Source organism: Kogia breviceps, chromosome 3 (genome assembly GCF_026419965.1).
Source record: "Kogia breviceps isolate mKogBre1 chromosome 3, mKogBre1 haplotype 1, whole genome shotgun sequence".
Classification (NCBI taxonomy): Eukaryota; Metazoa; Chordata; class Mammalia; order Artiodactyla; family Physeteridae; genus Kogia; species Kogia breviceps.
The window spans coordinates 64,929,324-64,956,782 of record NC_081312.1 but is presented as its reverse complement, the minus strand read 5'-3'; the positions used below and the strand labels follow the sequence as shown (position 1 = coordinate 64,956,782).

The 27,459-nt window shown below is 41.0% G+C and overlaps 1 long non-coding RNA gene across 1 annotated transcript in view; it reads right to left on the bottom strand.

Annotated features, from left to right (window-relative positions):
• Positions 1–25,253, bottom strand: part of LOC136793797 (uncharacterized) — a 182,175-nt gene extending 156,922 nt beyond the window's left edge. The window contains exon 1 of the long non-coding RNA XR_010839579.1: positions 25,210–25,253. This is a non-coding gene — a long non-coding RNA (uncharacterized lncRNA). The remainder of the gene's footprint in view (positions 1–25,209) is intronic.
• Positions 25,254–27,459: the final 2,206 nt, after the last annotated feature.

The window sequence follows — 27,459 nt, the reverse complement described above, 5'->3', positions numbered from 1 at the left end:
AAGCAGTGTGCCAACAGCTGGCACTCAGATGGGAAGGAAGGCAGGCTGATTGTGGGAAGGTGCTAGATGGATTGAATCTTCACTTCATTTCACTCTACTCTTATGGGAGAAAAACAGTAGAGGATTCTTTTCTGTACTCCATACTCGAGCTACCCTCTAATACATTTCTTTTCAGATTGTTTCATGTCCCTCCTCAGCAAGGTCAAAGGAGCAGAAGTCAAACCCTTGGAGAGTTCACTGCCTTATTCATAAGAGTTATGCTGGCCAGACTGGGGACTATTTCAATAGTTTGAAAAAACATCAACACACATGGACAATTAGTCTCCGATAAAGGAGGCAAGAATATACAATGGAGAAAAGACAGTCTCTCCAGCAAGTGGTGCTGGGAAATTTGGATAGCTGCATGTAAATCAATGAAGTTAGAATAAACCTTACACCATACAGAAAAATAAATTCAAAATGGCTTGAAGACTTAAATATAAGACAAGAGACCATAAAACTCCTAAAAGAACATATAGGCAAAACATTCTCTGACATAAATTGTACAAATGTTTTCTTAGGTCAGTCTCCCAAGGCAATAGAAACAAAAGCAAAACTAAACAAATGGGACCTAATGGAGCTTATCAGCTTTTGCACAGCAAAGGAAACCATAAACAAAACGAAAAGACAACCTACGGACTGAAAGAAAATATTTGCAAATGATGTGACTTAATTTCCAAAATATACAAACAGCTCATACAATTCAATAACAAAATAACCAACAGCCCAATCAAAAAATGAGCTGATGTAAACAGACATTTCTCCACAGAAGACATACAGATGGCCAGTAGGCACATGAAAAGATGCTCATTATTGCTAATTATTAGAGAAATGCAAATCAAAACTGCAGTGAGGTACCACCTCACACCGGTCAGAATGGCCACCATTAAAAAGTCCACAAATTATAAATGCAGGAGAGGGTGTGGAGAAAGGGAACCCTCTTACACTTTGATGGAAATGTAAGTTGGTGCAGCCACCATGGAAAACAGTATGGCAGTTCCTCAAAAATCTAAAAATAGAGTTGCCATATGATGCAGCAATTCCACTCCTGGGCATATGCCCAAACAAAACTATAAGTCAAAAAGATACATGCACCCCTATGTTCAAAGTAGCACTATTTACAATAGCCAAGACATGGAAACAACATAAATGTCCATCAACAGATGAATAGATAAAGAAGATGTGGTATACACACACACACACACACACACACACACACACACACACATGTATACAGTGGAATATTACTCAGTCATTAAAAAGAATGAAATAATGTCACTTGCATCAACATGGGTGGACCTAGAGATTATCATACTAAGCGAAGTAAGTCAGACAGAGAAGGACAAATACCATATGATATCACTTATATGTGGAATCTAAAATATGACACAAATGAACATATCTGTGAAACAGAAACAAACTCACAGACTAGAGAACAGAGTTGTGGTTGCCAAGAGGAGGCGGATGGGGAAGGGAACACCCTCAGGAGTTTGGGATTAGCAGTTGCAAACCACTATATACAGAATGGATAAACAACTAGGTCCTACTGTATAGCACAGGAAACTGTATACAGTATCCTGTGATAAACCATAATGGAAAAGAATATGAAAAAAATACATATATGTATAAATTAGTCACTTTGCTGTATGGCAAAAATTAACACAGCATTGTAAGTCAACTGTACTTCAATAAAAATTTTTTTTAAAATCACCAACCCTGCCTTTTCTGGTCAGTTGCATTAGGTAACACAGGTCCATACAGGAAATCAGGAAAGCCTGTTTCAATCCAGATCACAGGCCAATGTAATCCCTTGGAATATTTCCCAGTATACAAGACGGTGGCTGACACAGGCTGTCTTATATCTACTGTCTGGCTCCTTCAAGGAGAAGATGTTACAGAATGAATGTGTCCTGAAGGACAAGTCAGTCAAAGTTGAGAACCTTGGTTTTAGTGACAGTGTACCTTTCTGCCCCATATCTCTTGCTAGATCCTCTTGTAGAATTCCAGTGAGGGTCATTGTACCACCTTTCACACCCAATTCCAGGAAGTAATTTTCCCCTTGACTGAAGAATGAGACCCTCGGGCCACCCAAGCCCACTGCTATCAGACACCAACCACACTCTCTGGGGAAATTCTTGACTCCTTGAGTAAATGACTCAGCACTGAGCCCCACTCTGGTACCAGTGCCCTGACTCAGAAAATTCCAAGCGCTCCCTAATTCCAGGAATTGGTTGATGCTCTACCTTGGACTGGACGAGCTTGACTTGCCAGATATGGGAAAAGCCAGCTCACCTGAGAAAAGAATTTTACTGGGTGATATGCACTAAGTCTTCAGTTGTTTCTCTTTGGGCTTGGCAAGGTTCCTAGTGTTTGCTCCTTAATGAATAAGTCTTCTCCTGGAAACATAGTAGTGTGGCAAAAGTAAGGAATTCAATGTGTTGGTTTTTTAAAATGCTCGTAAGAAATCTCAGTTTTAAGACATTAATCTCTCCATATTAGTAATCTAAAGTTGAACAACTGTTAGAGGAGAAAAGAGGAACAAGATATATATAGCCTCAAAATATTGCTCCACACATAATATTTATTAGTTACAAAGGGGAAAGCAGTAAGTTTACAATGGAGACATCTGAATAACACCAACTCAAACACACGCTTCCTGACACGATGCACTAAGGAGAATGTAGCAACAGTTAGCGAGAATGAATGAAAGACTCCTTCCTCTTACCTCTGGCCTGCTCCTAAGCTCCATCACTCATATGGCTGGAACCTCTTCTTTCCAGCCCTCATTAATTCCTTTGGAAGCTGGACACGATTTCTTTTAACACCTTTCCTACACCCACCCTACCAACCTCCAAAGTTCACACTGTTTGCTCTCCATACGGTCTTGGTCTTTTTGTGATGTTGTTTAAAGCTCAAATTACTCTGTGTCTTCCATGGCAGAGGAGCTTATCTCTAAGATGCTGAACACCAGACCTTGGAGTAAGAGCAAGGAGACTGCCAGGAATCATTTAGAAGTGGATGGGTTAATTTCCTATGGGGTAAGGGCATTCCTTTAAAGGCTCACTAAAATTCATTACAAATAGAATTTGGTGGTACTAAGAGGTAGCTCATGGGAGTCATTAGAGAAAAAATTTTTTATCTGTCTGCCCCCAAAGTTATTATATTAGAGTTCGGTCTTGCCTAATTACTATCCTTGAAGTTAACATTTAGGACCAAGTGGAAAGAGCCAGCTTTCCCAAAGTTTTAAATCTAAGTATATCCATCCTGGAGTCAGTCTACACTCATATTTTTCTGGGCTCGTTAGGAAGACTGGGGATGAAGAATAAGTTAAGGGACTTTCACCTTCTACTGGTGGTCTGCTGCCACCTTATGACCTTTCAGGACTTTGCCTCAAAGCCTGAAGGAAGAAATCTCTTTGCTCCCCTCCTTCCAGTTGGTTGCTAATCACTTCAAACCTGCTTCATCCACACTGGGTCTCAACTACATGGGACTTTCCCTCCCAGTGCCTATTAGATACAAACTAAAGAGAGCTAGGGATTGCAGGCCAGGAAAACCAAAACCAGATGAAACAAAACTGTAAAACTTACATCATGATAATCAGAAGAATTATCTGGGAATTTCTGAAACCTAAATAGTACTATAAGCTTCTTATCACATTAAAAAGTACTTTATAATCAATCTATGTTGTAAGATCTGTTTGACCATTAGATGTGGAAATGAGGGCAGATTCTGAGACATTGTTATTAGAGCTATGAATTTGACGAATGAGGTTGTGGAAGTCCAGGTCTTTGTTAACTGCTGAGAAGTCTGTCTTCCCAATTCTATAAACCCAGGTGACTTAATCTTTCTTGTTGGGTCTAGGTGATGCTCCCTTGTATTGAACAACTGATTTGTGAAAATAAATCTAACCAAATAAAGTACCTAGGAAATTTTCTGGCCCCAAACTATTAATGAACTGCTTGGAAGGGTGTGCTCAGGTCCCTACTTGTATATATCTTTATTATTTCTACTACTATACTACCACCCAGCTAAAACCATTGTGAACTCCATCACAGTTTTTAAAAAGGCAAATTTACTATTCCAAAATTACAGAATCAGAGTGTTAGCAAAGCTAGTCCCCAAGAGCAATCACCCAAAGGTGGTGGTATCCTCCAGGTACACATGTCCCAGGATCAAGGAGGAGACCATTTTCTTGAGCATCATTGCTGAGACCCTGGAAAGCCATATGGGCACTGACTGCTGGAAGGGTGCCACTTTGCAGCAGGACTACCCCAACCCTGACTGCCAAGAAACCAAGGAGAAGCAAGAAATGCTTCTAGGCTTTCCACTGCTCTCCAACTTCTACTCCCACCCAAACAATCTATGTAAGCTTCCTATTAGACAGCTGTAGCTAAATATTATGCTTCTGCAGTATCAAAAGCTAAGGTCACAGAGAACTGGCATGCTGAAAGAACCCAGCTAAAGAGAGCTGCAAGTTATGATCACAGAAGAGGATGCTACCAATAGCAGTATGCCTATTTCCTTCTTGATAAATTCCCAGCAAGCCAATATCTTATGCAGAAGGAGGTGGCCTTTGAGCATAATTATTCCACTATTGATCATTGACAAACTCTGTATTAACTTGTAAGGAAATATCTTTAGAGTTACCCAGGATTGTATGTGTTCTTTTAAGATTTTTTTATATTTCAGTAGACAGGAACTGATTATGGATGGAGATCACAAGATCAATACACTATTGACCCTCATTACTGATGCTTAATGAGAACCTGCTCCTTAACCCACTGTCAGGAGTTAGGATCTATAACTGATCAAGTGGAAATTGCATGAAAGATGCCAGTTTTGTTTTTACTTTGTATATTCATACCATTCTCCACTGGGCTGGATATGTGCCTTGTCATGGAATAAAGAAGGAATAACATTCTCACATACAGACCCTGTTCTGTCATCATTTGGAATATAGTGGCCTGTTATAAAATTCCTGCCACAAAGAAGGGCTACATACAGGTCAATTATTCTAAAATAAAGTCATAATTTTGGGTAGGCATCTCCATAACATTCGAATTCAGGAGCCAATCTACCTGGGTTAGAATCCCAGCTCTGCCACTAGTTTCATTACTAGTTGCATGACTTACCTATAAGGTGGGGATGGTAACAGCATCTGCCTCGTGTGATTGTTCTGAAGGTTAAGTAAGTTAGTTACGTGAAGTGCTTCAAACAGAACATACAAAACATAGTAAACTCCTTGTAAGCGTTAGTTGTGAACATTGTTATTTGACTGGAAAGCAGTACAGTCATTTATCTGGTACAGTAAGTTAATTCATTCAGGTAACTATACCTAGACATCTTTTAATAACCCATTTATGTCCAAGGTGATAGTTTACAATATCTGATTTAATTTTTTCCCCAAACTAAAATTTGCGCAGCCATTGGGACATTGACCACCCTTTTGATTAGGCACTGCTACGCACCCAAAGCTACTCAAAGAGAGATGCTTGGTCATGTCCTCAGGTACTTTTTGGCCCATGTGGAAGCAAAGTGCTCTTCTTTTTACTCTCGAGTTTTAAAAATACTTAAGTATGTGGCTGTATTCCAGTTACTGCTTATAGAGCATCACCTCATATTCAGTGCTCTCAAAATTTATCAAAAAATCAACTGTAAAAGCATTACTTATAAAAGTTTGCCTGGAGGATATGCATTCCTCAAAATGATAAATCATCATCATCATCATCATCCTGTAAGAATCTCATTAGGTTTATTGTTCTTTTCATTAAGAGTATCCTCTCAAAAAGGATTCAGGGAGAAATTTCTTTCTGGTCTCAGAATCAGAAATGATAATAAATGTTAATGTTTATTGAGTGTCACCAAGAACCCATTACTTTTCAAAGTACTTTGTGTGTATTAACTCATTAAATCTGTGAAACACTTCTATGAGTAGATACATAATTATCTTTTCTTACAGGTGAGAAAACTGAAAAACAAAGAGATTAAGTAACTCATCCAAATTTACATAGCTAGTAAATTGTAGAGTTTAGAATTCAGGTATTCCACCTCCAAGAAATAAGTCTCTAAACCTCCACCCTATACAGCCTCTTGGAAAATTTGTTCTGGTCCAGAACAGCTAGTTTGATCTTGTCTCATTGATTTTTCTGAATTAAATCGATTTGAATTCATTGTTAGGAACTTCAGAGCTAAATTTCTAGCCACATAAGAGATCTTATGGCATAAATTTTACATCACAATCTAAATTCTAACTTTTATCTTTTATTTATTTATATTCTTCCTTTGTCCCACCATCCTTATCCACTTACAAAAATCATGTGTGCCTGATATCAAAATCTGTCCAGAACAGTGAGGAAAGGAACATTGCAAGCCAGTCTTACTCATGAACATAGATGCAAAAATATTTAAAAAACATTGGCAAACTGATTTAAGCAATGTAAAAAAAACATATAATAACCAGATTGGTTTTATCTCAGGAACACAAGAATGATTTATCATTAAAAAACATGCGAACAGGGACTTCCCTGGTGGAGCAGTGCTTAAGACTCCACGCTCCCAATGCAAGGGGTCTGGGTTCAATCCCTGGTCAGGGAACTAGATTCCACATGCATGCCGCAACTAGGAGTTTGCACGCCAAAGCTAAGGAGCAGGCAAGCCACAACTAAGTAGCCTGTGAGCCTCAACTAAGGAGCCCACTGGCTGCAACTAAGACCTGGCACAACCAAATAAATAAATAAATATACATATATAATGTGAATAATGAAATTCATCATACAAATTAAATGAGAAAAATCACATAATTACCTGAATCCATGCAAGGAAAAAATGTATAATAAAATATAGCATCCATTCATAATTTTTTTAAAATCTTAACAAGCTTGGAATAGAACGGAACTTCTTTCCCTTCTATTAATAAAGGGATTTTAAAGATACACCTACAGCATACAACACATTAATGTTGAAATATTGAAAATATTCCCTTTAAGATCAAGACAAGTGTTACCATTATCTCTCTTTCTATTCAACACTGTACTGGACCTGGCCAACAGAGAAATACAAGATAGAGAAGTTAAACCATCATTATCTGGTGATGATATGACTATGTATATAGAAAGTAAAGCTCTACAGGTAAATTACTAGAATTAATATGAATCAATATGCAAAAATCAATTGCATTATATATATCAATAAAATATATAAGAATCAACGTGTTTAAAAGATACCATTTAAAAATATTTATGGAGAAAAATTATAAACCATACTTAAACCCATTTTTAAAAGCCTAAATAAAAGTAGAGATATACCAGGTTCATGGGTTGAAAAACTCAATAATTCAAAGATGTTGATGTTTCCCAAATTGAGGTCATCTCAATCAAGATCTCAATCTTTTGTCTGTGATACTTCACAAGAGGATTCTAAAATTTATATGGAAATACAAAAGGCCAAGAAGAGACAAAATCCTATTGATAAAGAGCACAGTGAGGTAACCTGTTCTACCAAATATTAAGACTTTTTATAAACTATAGACTCGGGACAGTGTAGTATTTGTGCAGGAACAGACAGATCAATCAAATTAAATAATGATTCCCAAAACGGTCCCATACACATATTGATGTTTGATGTCTGACATAGCTGGCCGTGTAAAGCAGTTAAGAAAAAAAAGGACTTTTTATTACTGGTGCTGGGACAATTACCCACATGGAAAAATGTAAAAATTGGACTCCTACCACACACAAATACTCCAGAATTTAACTCCAGAATTAAAGTCCCAAAAGCAAATGGTAAAATATAACACTTTAGATGAAAATATAGGAAAATATTTTAATTACCCATGGATAGAAAAAACATTTGTAAATAAGGTCAAAAGCATAAACTATAAAGTTAAAGCTCAATAAATTTGACTGCATTAAAATTAAGGACTTCTGGGACTTCCCTGGTGGTACAGCGGTTAAGAATTCACCTGCCAAGACCTAAATAGACATTTCTCCAAAGAAGATATACAGATTGCCAACAAACACATGAAAGAATGCTCAACATCATTAATCATTAGAGAAATGCAAATCAAAACTACAATGAGATACCATCTCACACCAGTCAGAATGGCCATCATCAAAAAATCTAGAAACAATAAATGCTGGAAAGGGTGTGGAGAAAAGGGAACCCTCTTGCACTGTTGGTGGGAATGTAAATTGATACAGCCACTATGGAGAACAGTATAGAGGTTTCTTAAAAAACTGCAAATAGGGGCTTCCCTGGTGGCACAGTTGTTGGGAGTCCGCCTGCCAATGCAGGGGACACGGGTTCGTGCCCTGGTCTGGGAGGATCCCACAAGCCGCGGAGCGGCTGGGCCCGTGAGCCGTGGCCGCTGAGTCTGTGCGTCTGGAGCCTGTGCTCCGCAACGGGAGAGGCCACAGCAGTGAGAGGCCCGCGTATCCAAAAACAAAAAAACAAAAAAACTGCAAATAGAACTACCATACGACCCAGCAATCCCACTACTGGGCATATACCCTGAGAAAACCATAATTCAAAAAGAGTCATGTACCAAAATGTTCACTACAGCTCTATTTACAAGCCAGGACATGCAAGCAACCTAAGTGTCCATCAACAGATGAATGGATAAAGAAGATGTGGCACATATATACAATGGAATATTACTCAGCCATAAAAAGAAACGAAATTGAGTTATTTGTGGTGAGGTGGATGGACCTAGAGTCTGTCATACAGAGCGAAGTAAGTCAGAAAGAGAAAAACAAATACCATATTCTAACACATATATATGGAATCTAAGAAAAAGGAAAAAAAATAAAAGGTCAAGAAGAACCTAGGGGTAAAATGGGAATAAAGACACAGACCTACTAGAGCATGGACTTGAGGATATGGGGAGGGGGAGGAGTAGGCTGTGACGAGGTGAGAGAGTGGCATGGACATATATATACTACCAAGCATAAAGTGGATAGCTAGTGGGAAGCAGCCATGTAGCACAGGGAGATCAGCTAGGTGGTTTGTGACCGCCTAGAGGGGTGGGATAGGGAGGGTGGAAGGGAGGGAGATGCAGGAGGGAAGAGATATGGGAACATGTGTATATGTATAACTGATTCACTTTGTTACAAAGCAGAAACTAACACACCATTGTAAAGCAATTATACTCCAATAAAGATGTTAAAAATAATAATAATAATTCAGCTGCCAATGCAGGAGACTCGGGCTCAAGCCCTGGTCTGGGAAGATTCCACATGCCATGTAACAACTAAGCCCGTGTGCCACAACTACTGAAGCCCGCATGCCTAGAGCCCATGCTCCGCAGCAAAGAGAAGCCACTGCAATGAGAAGCCCATGCACCACAATGAAGAGTAGCCCTGGCTCACCACAACTAGAGAAAGCCCGCACACAGCAACAAAGACCCAGTGCAGCCAACAAATAAATAAATAATAAAATTAAGGACTTCTATTTATAAAAAATCCTATAATAAAGAAGAAAAGATGTCATAAAATTGGAGAAAATTGGGGCAATTCATATAAGCCACAAAAGAATCATGACCAGAACATATAAATAACTCATATGAATTCATTTTTTAAAAGTCAAACAACTCAGGGCTTCCCTGGTGGCGCAGTGGTTGAGAGTCCGCCTGCCGATGTAGGAGACGCGGGTTCGTGCCCCGGTCCGGGGGGGTCCCACGTGCCGCGGAGCGGCTGGGCCCGTGGGCCGTGGCCGCTGGGCCTGCGCGTCCGGAGCCTGTGCTCCGCAACGGGAGAGGCCGCAGCAGTGAGAGGCCCGCATACCGCAAAAAAAAAAAAAAAAAAAAAGTCAAACAACTCAGAAAAGAGTTTGACTAGGCACTTCCACAAAAGAGGAAATCTGGGTTTCTTCCCTGGTGGCACAGTGGTTGATAATCTGCCTGCTAATGCAGGGGACACGGGTTCGAGCCCTGGTCTAGGAGGATCCCACATGCCGCAGAGCAACTAGGCCCGTGAGCCACAACTACTGACCTTGCGCGTCTGGAGCCTGTGCTCCGCAACAAGAGAGGCTGCGATAGTGAGAGGCCCACGCACTGCGAGGAAGAGTGGTCCCCACTCGCCGCAACTAGAGAAAGCCCTCGCACAGAAACGAAGATCCAACACAGCCAAAAATAAATTAATTAATTAATAAACTCCTACCCCCAACATCTTCTTTAAAAAAAAAAAAAGAGGAAATCTGAATGACCCACAAACGTATGAAAGGATACTCAGTTTCATTAGCAATCAAGGAAACACAAATTACTACAATGAATTATAATTTTATACCTATAAGACTGGCAAAAAATGTAAAAGTCTTTAAATTTAAATTTTCAAATAATATGCATTGGTGAGAATATAGAGCAAAAGGACTCCTCACCCACTGCAGGTGAGAGGGAAATTGGAGCAGTCACTTTGGAAAATGATTTAACATAATCTAGTATGGAAAGGTGGTGACGTCAAACACCACAAGATTCTTATACATAGGCACACAACTGGCTTTGTTGGGGAAATTTAAAGCAGACAGTCAGCAAAGCATGCTTGGTTCACTGCTAGCTCAGTCTCCCACAAAGAAGTATGAAGGGCCAGGGTACCACTAGATGCAAAAGGAAGCTCTACTCCAGAGGCAGGACCCCATGAGAATGGCCTTGCTAATGGGTGGAACCAGGGGTGGGTGTGGGGTTTGGTCAGTGTCAAGTAATCTGAATTTTTTTTTCTTTAAATTGTGTACACAATTTTAAAGGTTACTTTTCATTTACAATTATTATGAAATAGTCTATGTTCCGTGTTGTATAATACATCCTTGACAAATGTTACACCCAATAGTTTGTATCTCCCACTCCCCTATCCCTAAATTGCCCCTTCCCCTCTCCCCACTGGTAACCACTAGTTTGTTCTCTATATCTGTGAGTCAAGAAATCTGAATTTCTTTTTTTTAATTTAGTTTTTGGCTGCATTGGGTCTTCGTTGCTGCACGCGGGTCTTCTCTGGTTGTGTTGAGCGGGGGCTACTCTTTGTTGTGGTGCGCGGGCTTCTCACTGCGGTGGCTTCTCTAGTTGCAGAGCATGGGCTCTAGGCGCGCGGGCTTCAGTAGTCGCAGCACGCAGGCTCAGTAGTTGTGGCTCGCAGGCTCTAGAGCACAGACTCAGTCATTGTGGCTCATGGGTTTAGGTGTGCTGTTGCATGTGGGATCTTCCCGGACCAGGGCTCAAACCCGTGTCCCCTGCACTGGCAGGCAGATTCTTAACCACTGTGCCACAAGCAATCTGAATTTTAGAGGCCAGCTATTCAGTGAGTTATCTGGCAATATCACTGCCACGTTTCCCATGACCTTATGGGAAACTGGGTGAAAGCACAGCCCCTCCTTCTGGGTTAAGGGGGAGCTTCTGATTCTAGCTCCCTCGAGGCTGGGCAACCTGATCCCCAAGCATATTTATCAGACAATCACACTTGTCTCTTCCCAACTAGTAAAGTTGACCATGTGCTCTACAACCCATTAATTTCACTCCTAAGTATATAACCTAGGGAATCTCTTATACACATACAATAATACTCATAGCTGCATTGCTTATAACAGCAAAAAATGAAAATAACCCAAATATCAATAGTAGACTGGATAAATAAATCATGGTATATTCAAATATGGGAATACTACAGAACAGAGAAAATGAATAAAATTCAGTTATATGTATCAATATTTTAAAATCTCAATACCATAATATTTAGAATAAGAAATCAATTACAGAATTCAAAAAAGGCAAAATAAATGTATATATTATTTAGGGATTTACTTATAAACGGTAAAATGATAAAGAAAAGCAATGGAATAATCATCACAAAATGATAGTTTTAATATTATTACATTATAATTATAATATTATTAATAATATGAATATTATTAATGTATAAGAGATTTGGTGGAGAAGCGGGGTGGGGATACAGCTGTAGAAGGACCCAAAGGGCACTTCTAAAACACTGTCAGTGCTCTTTATCTTAACATGAGTGATGGATGCACAAGTGTTTGCTTCATTATTTTTCTTTTAACAGTACATATACATTTTACACTCTTCTATTCATTAAGATACTTCACAATTTAAAAAGCAGAGAAAAGAAGTTACAAGTACATGAAAAACAAAGATAAAACTTTGAGCAGACTTCAAGTATTATCCTTGGGATAAAGTTCTCAGAACATTATTGCTAAGTCAAAAGGCATGAACACTTTGGAAAGGTCAACATTTATACACACTTCAGCAGTACCCCTTACTTTAAGCTTTATTTTATTATATATGCATTTATGTAAATTGCCATCACTCTTCTGCATCAATATGAAGTCTGAATAAACCAATATTAAGTTGAGGTGCGAGTAGATGCAGGGAACAGAGCCCTGTTGCCTGTGTGGTGTTTTTCCCAGCAGAAACACAGATTTCCAAGGAGACATGCAAATGTGATGGAGGTGTTATCCCAGGATCACGGATCTGGAACCTTCTTCATTACTCTATGTAAGGGACCAGAAACTCTTTTCACCTTCAGCCTGTGAATACCCTTCTGGGCTTTCCTGCCTGTCCATAGCTGGAGGCCATTTCAGGCCACCTAATATCAGCTTTCCTATCCACCTGGAACTCACTGCAGCCTTTTCCTATTTGTGTGTGTTGCGGAGCACAGGCTCTGGACGCGCAGGCTCAGCGGCCATGGCTCACGTGCCTAGCCACTCCGCGGCATGTGGGATCTTCCCGGACCGGGGCACGAACCCATGTCCCCTGCATCAGCAGGTGGATTTTCAACCACTGCACCACCAGGGAAGCCCTGTGTGTGAGATTCTTTATCTGCTCAACTTGACAGAAGTGCCAAGTGACTTCAAAACCACCCGTAGCTCTCAGCAAAAAGCCTAACATAAACATCCTAAGAAATGCTTCCTTTTTTTCAGAGGCTTTGCAGGGTGTGAAAATAAATATTGACTGGGCCTGGGGAGAAATCAATAATCTCCCCTGCTACAAACACCACGGGGAAAGCAGAAGCCTCTGCAGCTCCCATGTCCTCGGTTTATGTTGTCCCAGAGACCGCACTGCTGATGCCCCATTGCACTCTTGCCATCTCTAGCAGAGCCCTTCCCAGGCAGAGGGAAATACTTGTCTCTATGCCTGTCTCCCTCCTTCCCCATTTGGCTGTGTCTTGCGCATCTTTTATCCTCAGCACCAGCATGGACTATAATGGACTCTACTGCTGAAAGAAATCACCCTCAAAGACCAGTAGCACCCCACTCTTTTTACCCAAGGGAACACGTGGGTCCAGATTGGCAAAGAAACATGTCCAAAGCCACAGAGAGGGTGGTAAGAGGTAGAATTGTTAGTCTTCTGAATCCCATTCCCATTTATTGCCAAGGCATGAAGGTTTCAGTAACAGCTGTATTATATACTAGTTCTTAGACTCCTCAAGTCTTCATCTCTGCACTGGCAGAAACAAAATGAGCTAATTCAATGCTTGCCACCAGCTTATTTTGGAAACTTCATGGAGTGTGGGAAAGCCTGAATGAATTTCAGGCCACTCGATTATTTCAAATGTGGAGGAAATTATCCAAGCATGGGAAGAAGGTGAGGAAGCTAAACCGTGGCTGAGGGTTATTAATATTGTAATGCTTTTGCTTATTGGTGCAGAAAAGCAACCCTTGGCTATATAAGGGACTAAAGCTTTAAGGCTATCATGGAGGAGAGTAAATAGAATCCTTCAAGGTTGAAGAAGAGTCCAACCAAATACTCTATGTAATTGCTTTGGAATAACCAAGAGCACCCTGCTTACTGTGAGAGAAAGAAAATCAATGGATTGTATTTAGAGGAAACTAAAGGCACAATTGGGTCATTCTCTGTGGGGCTAGTCGAGAGTGGAACCTTGGTGCAGACCCCTAGAGGGGAGGCAGTTAAGTGAAAAGAAGTCCATGCTGCCTAAAACTATCTAACTCATAAATATAAAATAGTTCATTGCAAAAATTAAAGGCTTCCAGAGGATCTGCAGAACTCCTCATTGTTGAGAGCCTTTATGAGCTCTGTGAACCTTCCCTGACCCTTCCCTCCAGCATATACCCCATTAAGGTGTGATTTAATCTAGTGCTAACACTGATAAGGCTTCAGGGTCAGAGCATTAGTCTCAGTCACAGAGATTTCTGGGAGCCAAATTAAATCTCTCCTATTTCTCATGAAGAAAGTCCTCTTAGGCTTTCAGTCCAGAGCTTTGCATGCCCAGCTTTTGAACGTTCCTATCCAAAATTACTGACATGGTAATTTCCATCACATGGTGAAATCACTTCCAAGAACAAAAGATGCTTTGGACAAATACGTGTCTTTCTTCAATAGCTGGAATGACCCAGACCAATCAGACTTAGAAACACCTGGCCTTGAGCTATGGTTGTTCCAACCCATCACCTCTCTGTATGTACCTTTTAGTGGTAATATTTAGGAAATCATTAATATCTGTGAGAGCCTCAAGCTGGGATTCAGGTGGACATTTAAACAAGGCAAATTATATGTTACAAAATAAGTTATGGATCAAGTGATTTCCAATACAGTGTCAAACTAAATGATTCCAAAACACTTTAAAATTAAGTAAAGTAGAGCTCTTTTGCAATACAGATTTTCAGTAGCCAGTATTAATTCATTCTGTGTTAGCAAAAAAAAAGGGAGGGGGAAAGTATAATTCATTCTCTGTTAGCAAAAGAAACTGTAACTCGATTTGTGGATTATTCTAAAGTCTGCCAAAACATGGCTCATCCTTCCCTTGGAACTCTTCATTCAGTCCACTGGCCATCAAACCCAGAAACTCCTGCTCTATAATCTATTGGATCTTCTCCCTCCTCATGTCCTTCCAGCTGCCAGCAGGAGCCTCTGTCTGGTGCCCTTGCTCCACCTCAGGCCTCCGCACACCTCCTGACTTTACATCTTCTCAAACTCTCTGCTGCCTAGAGACAAAGTCCAAACTCTTCAGCAGCACCTATGACCCCTCTCAAGACCCCTCGTCTACCCTCCAGCCTCACCTCTGTCTGCCCTCCAGCATCCAATGCTCTGGCTGAGCTAGAGTCCCCTTTCCTCAAACAGGTCTGGCATTTTATGTCTCTGTCTTTTTTCTACAAGACTCTGCCTAAAGTAACTTTTCCTTGCTCCTTTACCAGAAAAAATTCTACTTATTCAACACCCTGCTCCTCACTACTTCTTGACACTTCCTCCTTCCCTCTCTTCTGCACTTCCACTGTTTTCTAGAACAATATCAGTTACATGTTTATCATCCCAGGTGTTGGGTTGGCCAAAAGGTTCATCTGGTTTTCCCATAAGATGGCTCTAGTAGTACTTAGTTGTCTTTAACTTCATTCGAAACAATTTTGTTAGATTGTACTGTGATAGCTGTCATATCAGCGTGCATTTAAAAAAACTTACCAAAATTGGTGAATTTTTGTGTAGTCATTTTAATATTGAAGATGGAAGAAAAAAGCAACATTTTCGGCATATTATGCTTCATTATTCCAAGAAAGGTAAAAATGCAACAGAAACGCAGAGATTTGTGCAGTGTATGGAGAAGGTGCTGTGACTGATTTAACTTGTCAAAAGCGGTTTACAAAGTTTCGTGCTGGAGATTTCTCACTGGATGATGTTCCACGGTCAGGTAGACCAGTTGAAGTTAATAGTGATCAAATCAAGACACTGAGAACAACCAACATTAAACCACACGGGAGATAGCCAACATACTCAAAATATCCAAATCAGGCGTTGAAAATCATTCTCACCAGCTTGGTTATGTTAATTGCTTTGATGTTTGGGTTCCACATAAGCTGAGCAAAAAAAACCTTCCTGACCGTATTTCCGCACATGATTCTCTACTTAAACAGAACGAAAAGTTCCACTTTTAAAATAAATTGTGACGGGCAATGAAAAGTGGATACTGTACAGTAATGAGGAACGGAAGAGATCGTGGGGCAAGTGAAATGAACCACCACCAACCACATCAAAAGCTGGTCTTCATCCAAAGAAGGTGATGTATATATGGTAGGATGGAAGGGAGTCCTCTATTATGAGCTCCTTCTGGAAAACCAAACTATTAATTCCAACAAGTACTGCTCCCAATTACACCAACTGAAGGCAGTGCTCGATGAAAGGCATCTGGAGTTAGTCAACAGAAAATGCATAATCTTCCATAAGGATAACGCAAGACCGCATGTTTCTTTGATGACCAGGCAAAAACTGTTACAGCTTGGCTGGGAAGTTCTGATTCATCTGCCATATTCACCAGACATTGTAACTTTGGGCTTCCATTTATTTCAGTCTTTACAAAATTCTCTTAATGGAAAAAGATTTCAATTCCCTGGAAGACTATAAAAGGCACCTGACACAGTTCTTTGCTCAAAAAGATAAAAAGTTTTGGGAAGGTGGAATTAAGAAGTTGCCTGAAAAATGGCAGAAGGTAGTGGACAAAACAGTGAATACGTTGTTCAACAAAGCTCTTGGTGAAAATGAAAAATGTGTCTTTTATTTTTACTTAAAAACCAAAGGAACTTTTTGGCCAACCCAATACCTGACCTTCTGGGCAGGGCCTTGCTGGCCTTATCTGTGTATCTCTGCCGCTTTTAGTGTCCAGTGTATGGAAGTCACAGTACAACTTTGCTGAAAGAATATATTCTATTGGATTTCCAGAGAAACGGTATTTTCCCCAAGAGTTGAAATCGGGGACGTATCATATACTTTACAAGGAGGAACCGCTCGGTGAGGTGACACCCACACCCAGTTATTTCACAAAAGCACTTGTTTTATCACCAGGTTTGGATATGTAATGCTGATACTGCTGTGTTGACAACATTACATCTTTCTGTTGTCACAATTTTCCCAGGAGATGCTTCTTTTTTATCTCTATCCAAGAAAGGCACTCTTGAAAATGTCTTCTCCAATCTTGAAGATTGGAGCTGCTTCCGACTCGGGAACTGTAATGCTACCTACTGTACGTCTCCTTTGGTTTTTTAACTTTATCATAAAAAGTAGCACCACTCACCCTGTGGATTTATCTATCCAGTAGAGTTCTGGGAGGTGGGGACAGTATAGCTCAGCCCTGGCTGGCACCTACTAGGCACTTGGGAAGTGATCGCTGAATTATAACTGTTGGCCTGATTTTTAAAAAAATACTTAGGGGATACTGCTCCTCAGTCTTAGCAACTTCCCTCTTCGCTCCTGGGTCTAGTTGATCATTTACTTATATACTCCACTTTCAACTCCAAGAAGGAACATATTCACCCTCACCAGGACATGCCTTTTAATATGGTTTTGGTTTGTTGCAAATTGTGTTATTTTAAAAATTTTTGTATTGCTAATTTATATATAATCACATGGTGCAAAATTTGAAAGGAATTATACATATATTAAATATAATATGTAATAGATTAAATGTAATAGATCACATGACACAAAATTCTAAAGGAACCAAGATTGAAAGGGAAAATTCCTCCCCCTCCCGTCTCTCTCTTCCCTTCTTTGAAGGCAGTCAACGGTGCCTGTTTTCTGTCCTTCCAGAATAGTCTGCTCCTATACAAGCAATCCATAGTTCTTCCTTATTACACAATTGCCAACATTTCATATACACTGTTCCACACTTGCTCTTTTCACTTAATGTACCTTGAAAGTTGTTTCGTATCTGTTCATAAGAGAATTCTCGTTTTTTTTCTACAGAGGCACAGTCTTCCACTGTGGCTCTAAATTACTCCTGAAGTATGGCAGGTGGAGTGCCCAGACCCTGAGACATTCAGGCCACCTCTTGGTGGCTGCTGTAGCACAAATGTTGTGGATCAACCACAAAGCAGCCTAGATCGCTTGAAAAAGAATATTGCCCCATATGTATCTGGCACTTCTATGGACTAGAGCCATGTTTTGAGCTCTGTTGTACCATATCTAGCTGAGCCAACTGGCACAAAAGACGATGAAAATAGAAAAGTATACTTGTGACCTCTAGTGCAGCCACAGGGCTATAAATTCTGAATACAACCTTTGGTTGATGGATCAGGATGAACATATGGTTTCCTTCGGAATTGCTCAGCAAATCTCTTTTTAATTTGTAGTAGAAGATCCAATGAAATTATTTATTGGTGAGATATACTTGTTCAGCTTTATCATCTTTGTACCATTTAGACTTTATATTATATACAATTATATATATACATATATATAATTATTATAGCTACATTCATCTATATCATCACCCTTATATGATTTATGATTGGAGTAAGGATCAATACAACTTTGGAAGATACATTTAAGGCACTTTCTCCCCTCCTCCTCCTCCTCCTTCTCTCTCTCTCTCTCTCTTTCATTCTCTGCATTGTACAATACATTAGCTATCAGCCACATGTGACATGAATTCTTGAAATGTAACTAGTGTTAAAAGTGTAAATCATAATCAGATTTTGCAGACAATATGAGTTTATATATATATGTATATATACACATTATCTCAGTAACAATTTTATATTGGTTATATGTTGAAATGATATTTTGAATGTATTGGGTTAAATAAAATATATCATTAAAATTAATTTCACCTATTACTTTTCATTGTGGCTACTAGAAAATTTTAAATTGCAGATGTAGCTCACATCATGCTGATATTTCTATTGGACAGTCTTGGGCTATGGCATGCTTTTATTTCCTACCCTACATGAAGGCAGACTAGCGTGATAAAAGTACTTCCTGTTTTAGCTCCTAGAATCCAAGTTTTGTCTTTCCTCTTGTTTAATAAATTTAAAGAATTTTAAAATTCAGAACCCAAAACATGATTTATCAAAAGGTAACAAAGAGAGGAACCAAAAAATGAGTTATTGAAAGTACAATTGGTATTGAGGGCTAGGAATTTCAGGAGCATCAAGGAAGACGTCACATTCACCAGCACGTAACATTTGGAAAGGCTTGGAGGGACTCCTAACTCACTGGGAACGGCTTAATGAAGCGTGGCTAGGAGGAATAGCATCTGAAAAGTCAATTCCTGACTTCACCAGGTCTAAGCCTTACAACAATGATGCTGCTCTCCAGACATCCTCTGATGCTCTCTTCATCCAGTTTCTTTTTTCCTCTGGCTGATTTCAACTTGAAAACTCAAAAGCAGAGTGTTAATCAGACTCAGGGGGAAAATCTCCAGGATCTCAGACTGCCAAAATAAAAATGTCATATTTTCATGATTTCTTGTATAAAGAATATGAATGATCAGACCTATATTTTCATTATCAAAACCAAATCTTTTCCAAGTTTTGATCATAGGCAGAACATTTTTCCAGGCACCAGGAATGCAAAGTACACAGCCCCTGTCCTTCGGAGGCATAGAGTCTACTGGGGACAGACAGAGCAATCGCTCTCTCGGTTCTCTTTCCTCAATATCCTCTTCTCCCTCTGCTCTTTTCATCCTCATTCCTTCCCCATCAGGAAAGGAATATTTTTGTTCTACGTGTCTGGTCTCCTTGGACTGACTCAGGGGGGTTCCTTTGCTACCACCAAGTAGTGAAATCCCTGTGGGTGCCGATGCTGAAGCATGTCTGTGGGAGTTGCTAGTGGGAGAAGCAGCTCAGTCCCAAACTGCCTGCAGTCCAGAGTGTGGACCCTTGTGACACTGGGTTTGTGGCTCACATGTGAATCACCCCGGATGTCTTCTGTCCTCCGCCTCTGATTGAGTATGGCTGGCTGCTCCTGAACAGAATTGATGCAGGCCTCTCTCTGGATAGTTTAGCTGCCCGGCCTGAGAAACTTCCCCCTGATGAAGTACATTTTATTCACACAATATGGCCTATATTTTGAGTCAGACTATTCTACCCACAGCCTCCAAATTTCAGGAAAACCCAGTGAGCCAGTCCTGAATGATGCAGAAACAATGGAAGAAAACTTCATTACGTTTGTATAGACTGCTGAGGGATTTTTTTGGCCCCAAAGGGGGCGGACAGGCAAGGGGAAGAAGATTGTTGTTGGATGGTGTCTGTCCCCTTTCAAAGTCACATCCCGGCATTTGGCGTTTTATGCTATTTCTTCTCCTTGGCTAGATCCAGTCTGTTAGTTCCTTGGCTCACACCCCTCCTTGACTTCCAGTTACTCCACGTTCTTTTCTCCGTGTTAATGGGTATCAGAGCATGCATTGTAAATTAGCATTTATAAAAATCAATTACACTGCTTCATAAGACACAGCAGAAACTCAGATTGTCTTCACCAGATCATTTGTATTTATCTGTTAATTATAAACCCTAATTGTCTCTTTCTATCATATTAATTTGCACAAATTGTACAACTTCAGAGTTTAGCAGTTTTCAAGCCCTTGAAATACAATTATTCTCTCAACATTCTTTTCAGAAACATGGTATTCATTAATGATTAGGTTGGTAAAAATTAGCAGTTCTGATCATCGGCCTTGGCTTCTCCTTGGCTTTTTTTTTTTTTTTTTTTCCTTCCCCACTAAAATCCTCACTCTCACAGTTATGCATGGTTGTTATAGCCTCTGACTGTGCCCAGCTCTGATTTAACTGGACTTTGTAGCCCATGAGACTTCACAGGGTTTGGGCTCTAGTCAAAGTAGAATACAGTGCTAAGCCAGTGAACTTCCTCCAAGTAGATCTGAGGTCTGCCCCCTCCCCAGCAGAACCTGGACTTCTGTCCCTTGGGGTTAGTCTACTTACCCTATAACCCTTGCTACAGAAAGGCTTATGCTGAAGGGAGGAAGAAGGCTTTCCAAACTCCAGTCCCAGTTGTGAAACTGTTGCAGACTCTTACCCTTTGCAAGTTGGTGAGCGAACATGATGAAGAAGGAACTCTCCAGGCTCTCCCAGCCACCTCTCGACTGTGGTTCTCTTTCTACTCAGCGTGGCAGCCGCGTAGGAGGAGTCATATGTCACACAGCATGTATTGAAAGGCCAAAACAAGTTTTCTTCTCTCAAGAGGCTGCACAAATCTGGGCCATGTGCAGGAAGTGATTCAGACTGAAGGACAGGCATCCTGACTGCCTAAGAACCAGGTGGCTTCCTGCCTAGGGCCCTGCGGGCACGTTCTAGAGGACTTGGCATCCAACTCCGATGACACTGGCAGACAAGCTGCAGGCTCTGTCCCAAAGGAGCAATGAGGAGGGAGACCCCCTGTCCCCTGCTGATCCACATAAGGGAACAAATCCTCCACATGAGGGTTCTGTCCTGTCTCACTTGGGAAACCCAGTTGTGTTCCCCCAAGTAATGGGGTGAACCAAGCATGGGATGGTCATTCAAGATTATAGGAGCAAGCATCCGATACAGCTAGAATCCTTTGAGCTCTCTTACTGGGTATCTAGAAATGGTTAACTTGCCATGATTCTTGCCCCTTCATAAGCAACAGTTCAGAAGTTAGGCCAAATTTCCTCATATATATTATCTGAGATAGGAGCCCAGCCAGGTTCAAATTTGCAAGTCAAGACCTAAATCTGTGACCTGTGGTTCTCCAGGGATTTTGTTCAGTTTATTGGTTGAGGGGGAGGTGCTGTGGGAAAGCTGGCTGGCCGCAAGACATACAGGAGAACAGCTCTCCTATGTACTGGATGGAGTATGGGGTTATTTGCTCCATTAAAAATGGAAAGGTCTCTCTGTATGTTCTAGAATCAGTAACTCTCTGTGATACTCTTCAGATCAGGTTACTTTTAAGAAAAGGCACGTTTTCCCACATACAAACCACTCACCGGCAAGATCTGTCAACAGTCAGATCTGGTTTCCTCCCATGCTGGCTTGAAACCAGCTTATGCCACAGAAATGTGTTCCGAATGCCTCTTAACAATCTCTCCCCATCCCACAGTTTCCATCAAATGGGGCATTTCATGCTCTCAATCCAGAGCCTTGCCTCAGGGATGAGATCCGCTGACAAGGTGGGAAGTTATTCCTGGAAATTGACAAATTTTGTCTGAAAAGAAGGTATTTACTCAAGACATGTGGGTCTAAACTGCCCCTTCTGTGAACTAGAAGGCAGGGGGACAAGCAATGGCCAGAGGGGTGAGAACACCTCTGCCTGGTTAGCACCTTGAGAAAAGGGTGGGAGGTAGAAGCAGGGCTTTCCACAGCAAAGAGCCCCTTTCCAGCATCCAGGTATTTTTGGTCATCTTGTGCTAACTGTGACAGTGTCTTTCTTTGCCTGTTAGTTTTCCACCTCAAGGCCCAGTGTGAATCAACAACAGTGTGCTAGACATGCAGAGCTACCCTTGCCAGCTGCTCGCCTTTGCTTCCCTCTCACCCACCCTCCTGGAGAGGCACCTCCACGCTTCCTCCTGTAGCTCAGGCATCACCGTCCTCAGACCTTGTACGGCACAGATCCTCAGATGACTCAGCTAACAGGTCATCTGCCGATGCCAGACTAAGTAGAAGCCATGGGCTTGATGAAAATTCAGCCACTGGTTGTCACTGAGTTCCAGAACAGGTGAAAAGAGAAAGGCTATGCCAGCTTGCTGGAACCACAGTTCCAAACTAATGAAGGCAACAAAAGCAATCTGAACTCTGCCTCAGGCAGGTCTGCTGCTAACACACACCGCACCTTTGTAAGAATTAGGAAATCAAGAAAGATATAAACCAAGGAGTTAGGGGGTGGCCATCTTGCACCTACAAGACAAACCAATTAGCAGAGAAGACCAGTCTGCAAACAAGAAAGGACGAAGCCAAAATGTGGTGAGAAATGGCCTGGTTCTGACACCTTTTCAGTTTCTGGTTCCAATCTCTCCCTGAGGTGCAGCTGCATCTCCGCCCTTGGATTTTGTGATATCCCTGTAGCCTGGCTCCTCATAATAAAGGCTTGTTTTCAGTTTAAGAAGCTCAAGTTGAATTGGGGAACTTGCCAGCAAAGACTCCTCAACAATACACCCACCCCTACTCATTTCAGTGTGTAGGGGGTGTGTCCATTTCAGTCATCTCTGCTACCCTTCCTTTCCCTTCCCATCTCCTCTCTTCCCTTTTACTCCTCTTCCTCCTCCTTTTCTTTCCCTCTTCCCCCCTCCCTTCCTTCCTCTCTCCATCCTCTGCCCCTCCCCCTCCTTTGCTTTACTGATCTGCTGTCAAAATCCAAATGCAGCGGCAGCAGCCTCCTTCATGTCCTCCCAGAAACAAAGCTACCATTCTGCTGCTCTCACTTCTAGATTCCCCCCAAAATTTAATGACCTAGCCATTGTGCCATCTCCCCTAAGACTTGGTCTGACCTAGGAAATCCAGAATCACATGCAAACATAGGTGCAGAGCCCATAGCCACTATGCGGGGGCAGGGACTGAACCATCCTGAATACCAGTGTGCCCTGGTAAGGGCTTCCATGTCTCCCAGTCAGGTTTTCTGCTGCGCCGTCTATTTCCCACCATGTGTTGCTTGTACCTCTAATGACCCTACCGTTTTCCATTCTATTAAATCTTATTTATATATATGACCCTACAGCAAAACCTTCTTGAGTGTGTTGTGGCCACATCATAGGCACTAAAACCATTAACCATCTGACTGGTGTACATGAATAGGGGGAGGTAATCCTTGCAGTTTGATTTCTGATGGCTGATTCAAGAGATGATATGCATTTAGGAATGGAGAACCCTCCCAAAATATTTTTTCTTCTATTTTTCTAATTATTCTGTCTTCTCTGATCCATAGTACTTTATATACATATATATATATATTTATTAAACACTCATCACACTGAGTTGTCCTCATTTATCTAAATATCTAACGCCTCAAGTGGACTATGAGCCCTCTGAGGGGAGGGGCCACGTCTTTGTTATCTTTCTATCCCTAACCTAGTACAAGCCTGACACAAAGAAAATGTCTACTAAGATTGTTTGTTGGATTGAACTGAATCCCAGTCCATCTGAGATTTGGGCTGAGGACATCTCACCTGTGGGCAGTCATTTACCTGATTTTCTGAGCCCTCTTCAAGGCCAAGTGTGGTGAAACTTTTCTGGAAAACCACAATTTTGGCAAGACTATAACCTTCCTTCTCTGGAAGTGCTCACTTTGTTTATTACAATAGAAGAGCATGATAAATAACTTTTCGTATAAGAAACATGCTTCCGCCTTTTGACAGCTTTGACAGCCTATTGTTTAAGTTTGAAAAAGGAGCCCAGAAATAATTTCCAGAGGAAACATGGCTCAGGTGTCTTCCCCTGATGCAACTGGTATTTTGAAACTATCCAGAAAGGTAATTTACACACACATATGAATACACAACAGAATTGAAGTGCTCTTTGTGTTCCCACAGGGTGTCCAAATGCTAACATTTGCCATCTGGCCTGCTCAGATGGCTGATTCTGACATCTTCCCCAAAGTCTGGATCTGCCTTTGTTTACGAGTCAAACATTTATGGAATCTGAGCACTGTGCTCTTTGTGCTAGGCACAAAGGTACCAAAGATGGAAGCTGCATTCTGCTCTCAAAAAGTAAGTTTAGATCATGAAAAATAATTGCACAATTATGTTGTAAAGAGAAAAAAACAAAAACTGTCATGTGCTAAAGTAAATCTGACAATGGGATGTAATGTGAGTGTGGGAGAAGGATCCATTAAGTCTGCGTAGGCATGACAAGGAAAGATCTTATAGAAGTCAACTCTTGAGATCAACCATGGAGAGCAAAATGATCAGAAGGGAAAGGATGGAACCTGAGGAGACACGAACATTAAAGGAAAAGATCAGGAGGACTCTGTGGGGGAGACTGAGGAGGCACACTTAGAAATGTAGGAGGAGAATTCAGAGAGAGTAAATCCATGAAAAGCAAAGGAAAGAGAAAGAGCATGGACATTCAACCTATGATGAGTGCACAAAGTAACCTTAGGATTTGGCTTTTTAGAAGTCATACTGATCTTTAAATACACAGTCTCTGGAGTACCTGCATAGAAACCTGCCAAAAACATCTAAAATTTTACTTTGAAGTTTGGTCAGCAGCATCTACATCACTTGGACACTTGTCCAAGGTCCACCCAGGAGATTCATGCGCACATTAAAATTTGTGAAGCAACCACACCTTTTCCCAGACAAGTGGCAGTTTGGGATGAATGATGAGATGGGTGACTTGCAAGGAACTGGTTTCACAAGGTTTCAAATTAAAAAATCAACTTGACAGCTCAACATAACAAAAAGTAATACATACAGAGCATTTCTTTCCGTAACCTTGATTTAAACATTGTGAATCATATAGAAGATATTACTCCCATTTACTTACCATAAAACAGGAGCGTGAAGAGGTTAAATGCCTTGTCGATGACCACAGTGATAATAATAACAGAGACTGGACTTGAACCCAGATCTTCAGATTTACTGGCAGGGAGGACAGTTCTGTTCACCAAAAAGAGGGGGAAGTCAGAAATGGGTCTGAATGAAATATCATTTAAGACAATTCAATTTCCTTTGCTCTAATGCTGGGCTTGTCAAGCAGCCTTCTGATGACTGCTCTTCCTTTGAGTTCTAATTCTGAGATGGGTGTCCTGGAACAAAGAGAAATGACAAGGAAACAGACAAAACTGTATATGAATAAGCTGACATTACTTTGTTCTGAGATGGTTAGAATTGACCAGTTTTTCCAAAAATGACTTGCCTCACTTGAGCTGATAAATTGAGTTTCTGAATCATCAAAGTTCAGACTCTGCCATAATCCATGTGAGCTTTACAGTGAGAAATGCTACAGCAAAGCATCGGGGAGAGAGTACATTGGGAATGGATGGCTCTGGGAATCAACCCGGCATGGTTCTGGCTTCCTCAAGATGACCAACTCTTCAAAAGGCAATGTCTAAAGAAGCTGGGTCTGATCTGGGCCAACGATGTTACCCAAGAGGTTTAATCTGGTGGGTGAGATGTGGCATCAGATGCTTCTGGGTTAATGTAATCATTTCTCTAATTAATTAGTGGACAAATTATGGTTCTATGGAGGTCAGTCTAGTATGAAAGAGTATTTGACCAATAATGGTATCCTCTTCTTGGGAAAGGAGTTGGTAAGAGTTAAGTAGGGCTCTGACCAAATGGTCTTGGGTTCAGAGCAAATGGTCAGCCTCGAATGGGAAGTGGAGTAAAGTTAAGAGAGCAAAACACCCAACAATATATCATGGTGTTTACAAGCATGGATTTGGGGATCAGGCAGGCCTGGTTTCAGGTCCCAGCACTTCTACTTATGGTATAACCTGGGGGAAATCACTTACTTCTCTAAACCTCATCTGTAAGACTGGATTAATAATAATAACTGCCTCACAAAGTTGCTACAGATTAAATGACAACAAATTATATAACACACAACATAGTGTTATAACTCAGAGGAGACATTCCAAAACTAGAAGGTATTAACATCATCATTATGATCTGGTCTGGGCATTCCCAATGGAGTTGAGGGTAAAGGCTTCAGTGGGTAGACCCCTGAAGTGGGTCTGGGGTGGGATAGGCCCCAGGAACATCAGAAATGAAGCAGAAGACTTTACCTTCTAGTGGAGATGTGGCTTTGGAAATACTACCAGGCCTGGACTGGGCTGGGTTCATGCCTGGTCTGGGCTGAACCCCTTAGTGGAAGGTCTTAAGTACTACATCTACAGGGGCCTAAAGGGCTGGACAAAAATAAACAAGTTTCTAGACAGAAATTTATTCCTAAGGCCCAGCTCTAGCTGCTAGTCAGTTAGCTCTTTTCTCTTTCTAACAATGATAAAAGCTTTGATAAAGAAATACCTTAAAAAAAAAGAAATACCTTAAAACTGTTGACTAAAACAATCTATCTCATTCCAGTCAGCCTTGTCTTTCACAATCTTCATTCCACCCTACCTCTCTGCTAATCTGAAAAAATACTGAAAAGCGTATTGGAAATGTCTTGTAAGTTATTCTGTGATGGAACGATTTCCCTAGAATATAAACAAAGGGAAAGGTCTTTAGGTGACATTCACTCAAGCTGGTAGGAGAAGATATAAATATTGCCTCTAGCCCTTGGGCAAATTGGAGAAGATCACTCCTAGGATTTCCTGATAAGATTAATACCCAAGATTTCCTGGTGGGCGTTGTTATACTTTTGGAGGTGTAGAAAACTGTTTCCAGGGCTCCCAAAAGAGACCCATTGTGACCCAAGATGGCTAGTTAACCTCTGGTGCCAGGCAAATAAAACTTCCATCTTATACTACTTCATCTGGGCTGCCAGGGCTGAATTCCCACAGGTCTGCTGTCTGTCCTCCAGGCCCAGGGCCGGGCTCTCTTTCTGCAGACTACAGAATTGCAAATCATTCTTAGTCAGTAGGGAAATAAAGAATTCTTCTCCTGTTTTCTATCTTCACTCTGTAGTGTACAGATGATCCTACCTCTGCAGAATTACTCTCCCCTTTCTCTTTTTCTGTTCTGGGGTCAAAGTTTAGCTTCACGCACCAGCGTTTGAGTCCCTTCTTTCTTAGTTTAGAGACTTCTCAGAGAAATGCTAGAACTCAGAGGCCAAAACCATGAACGTGGTCAA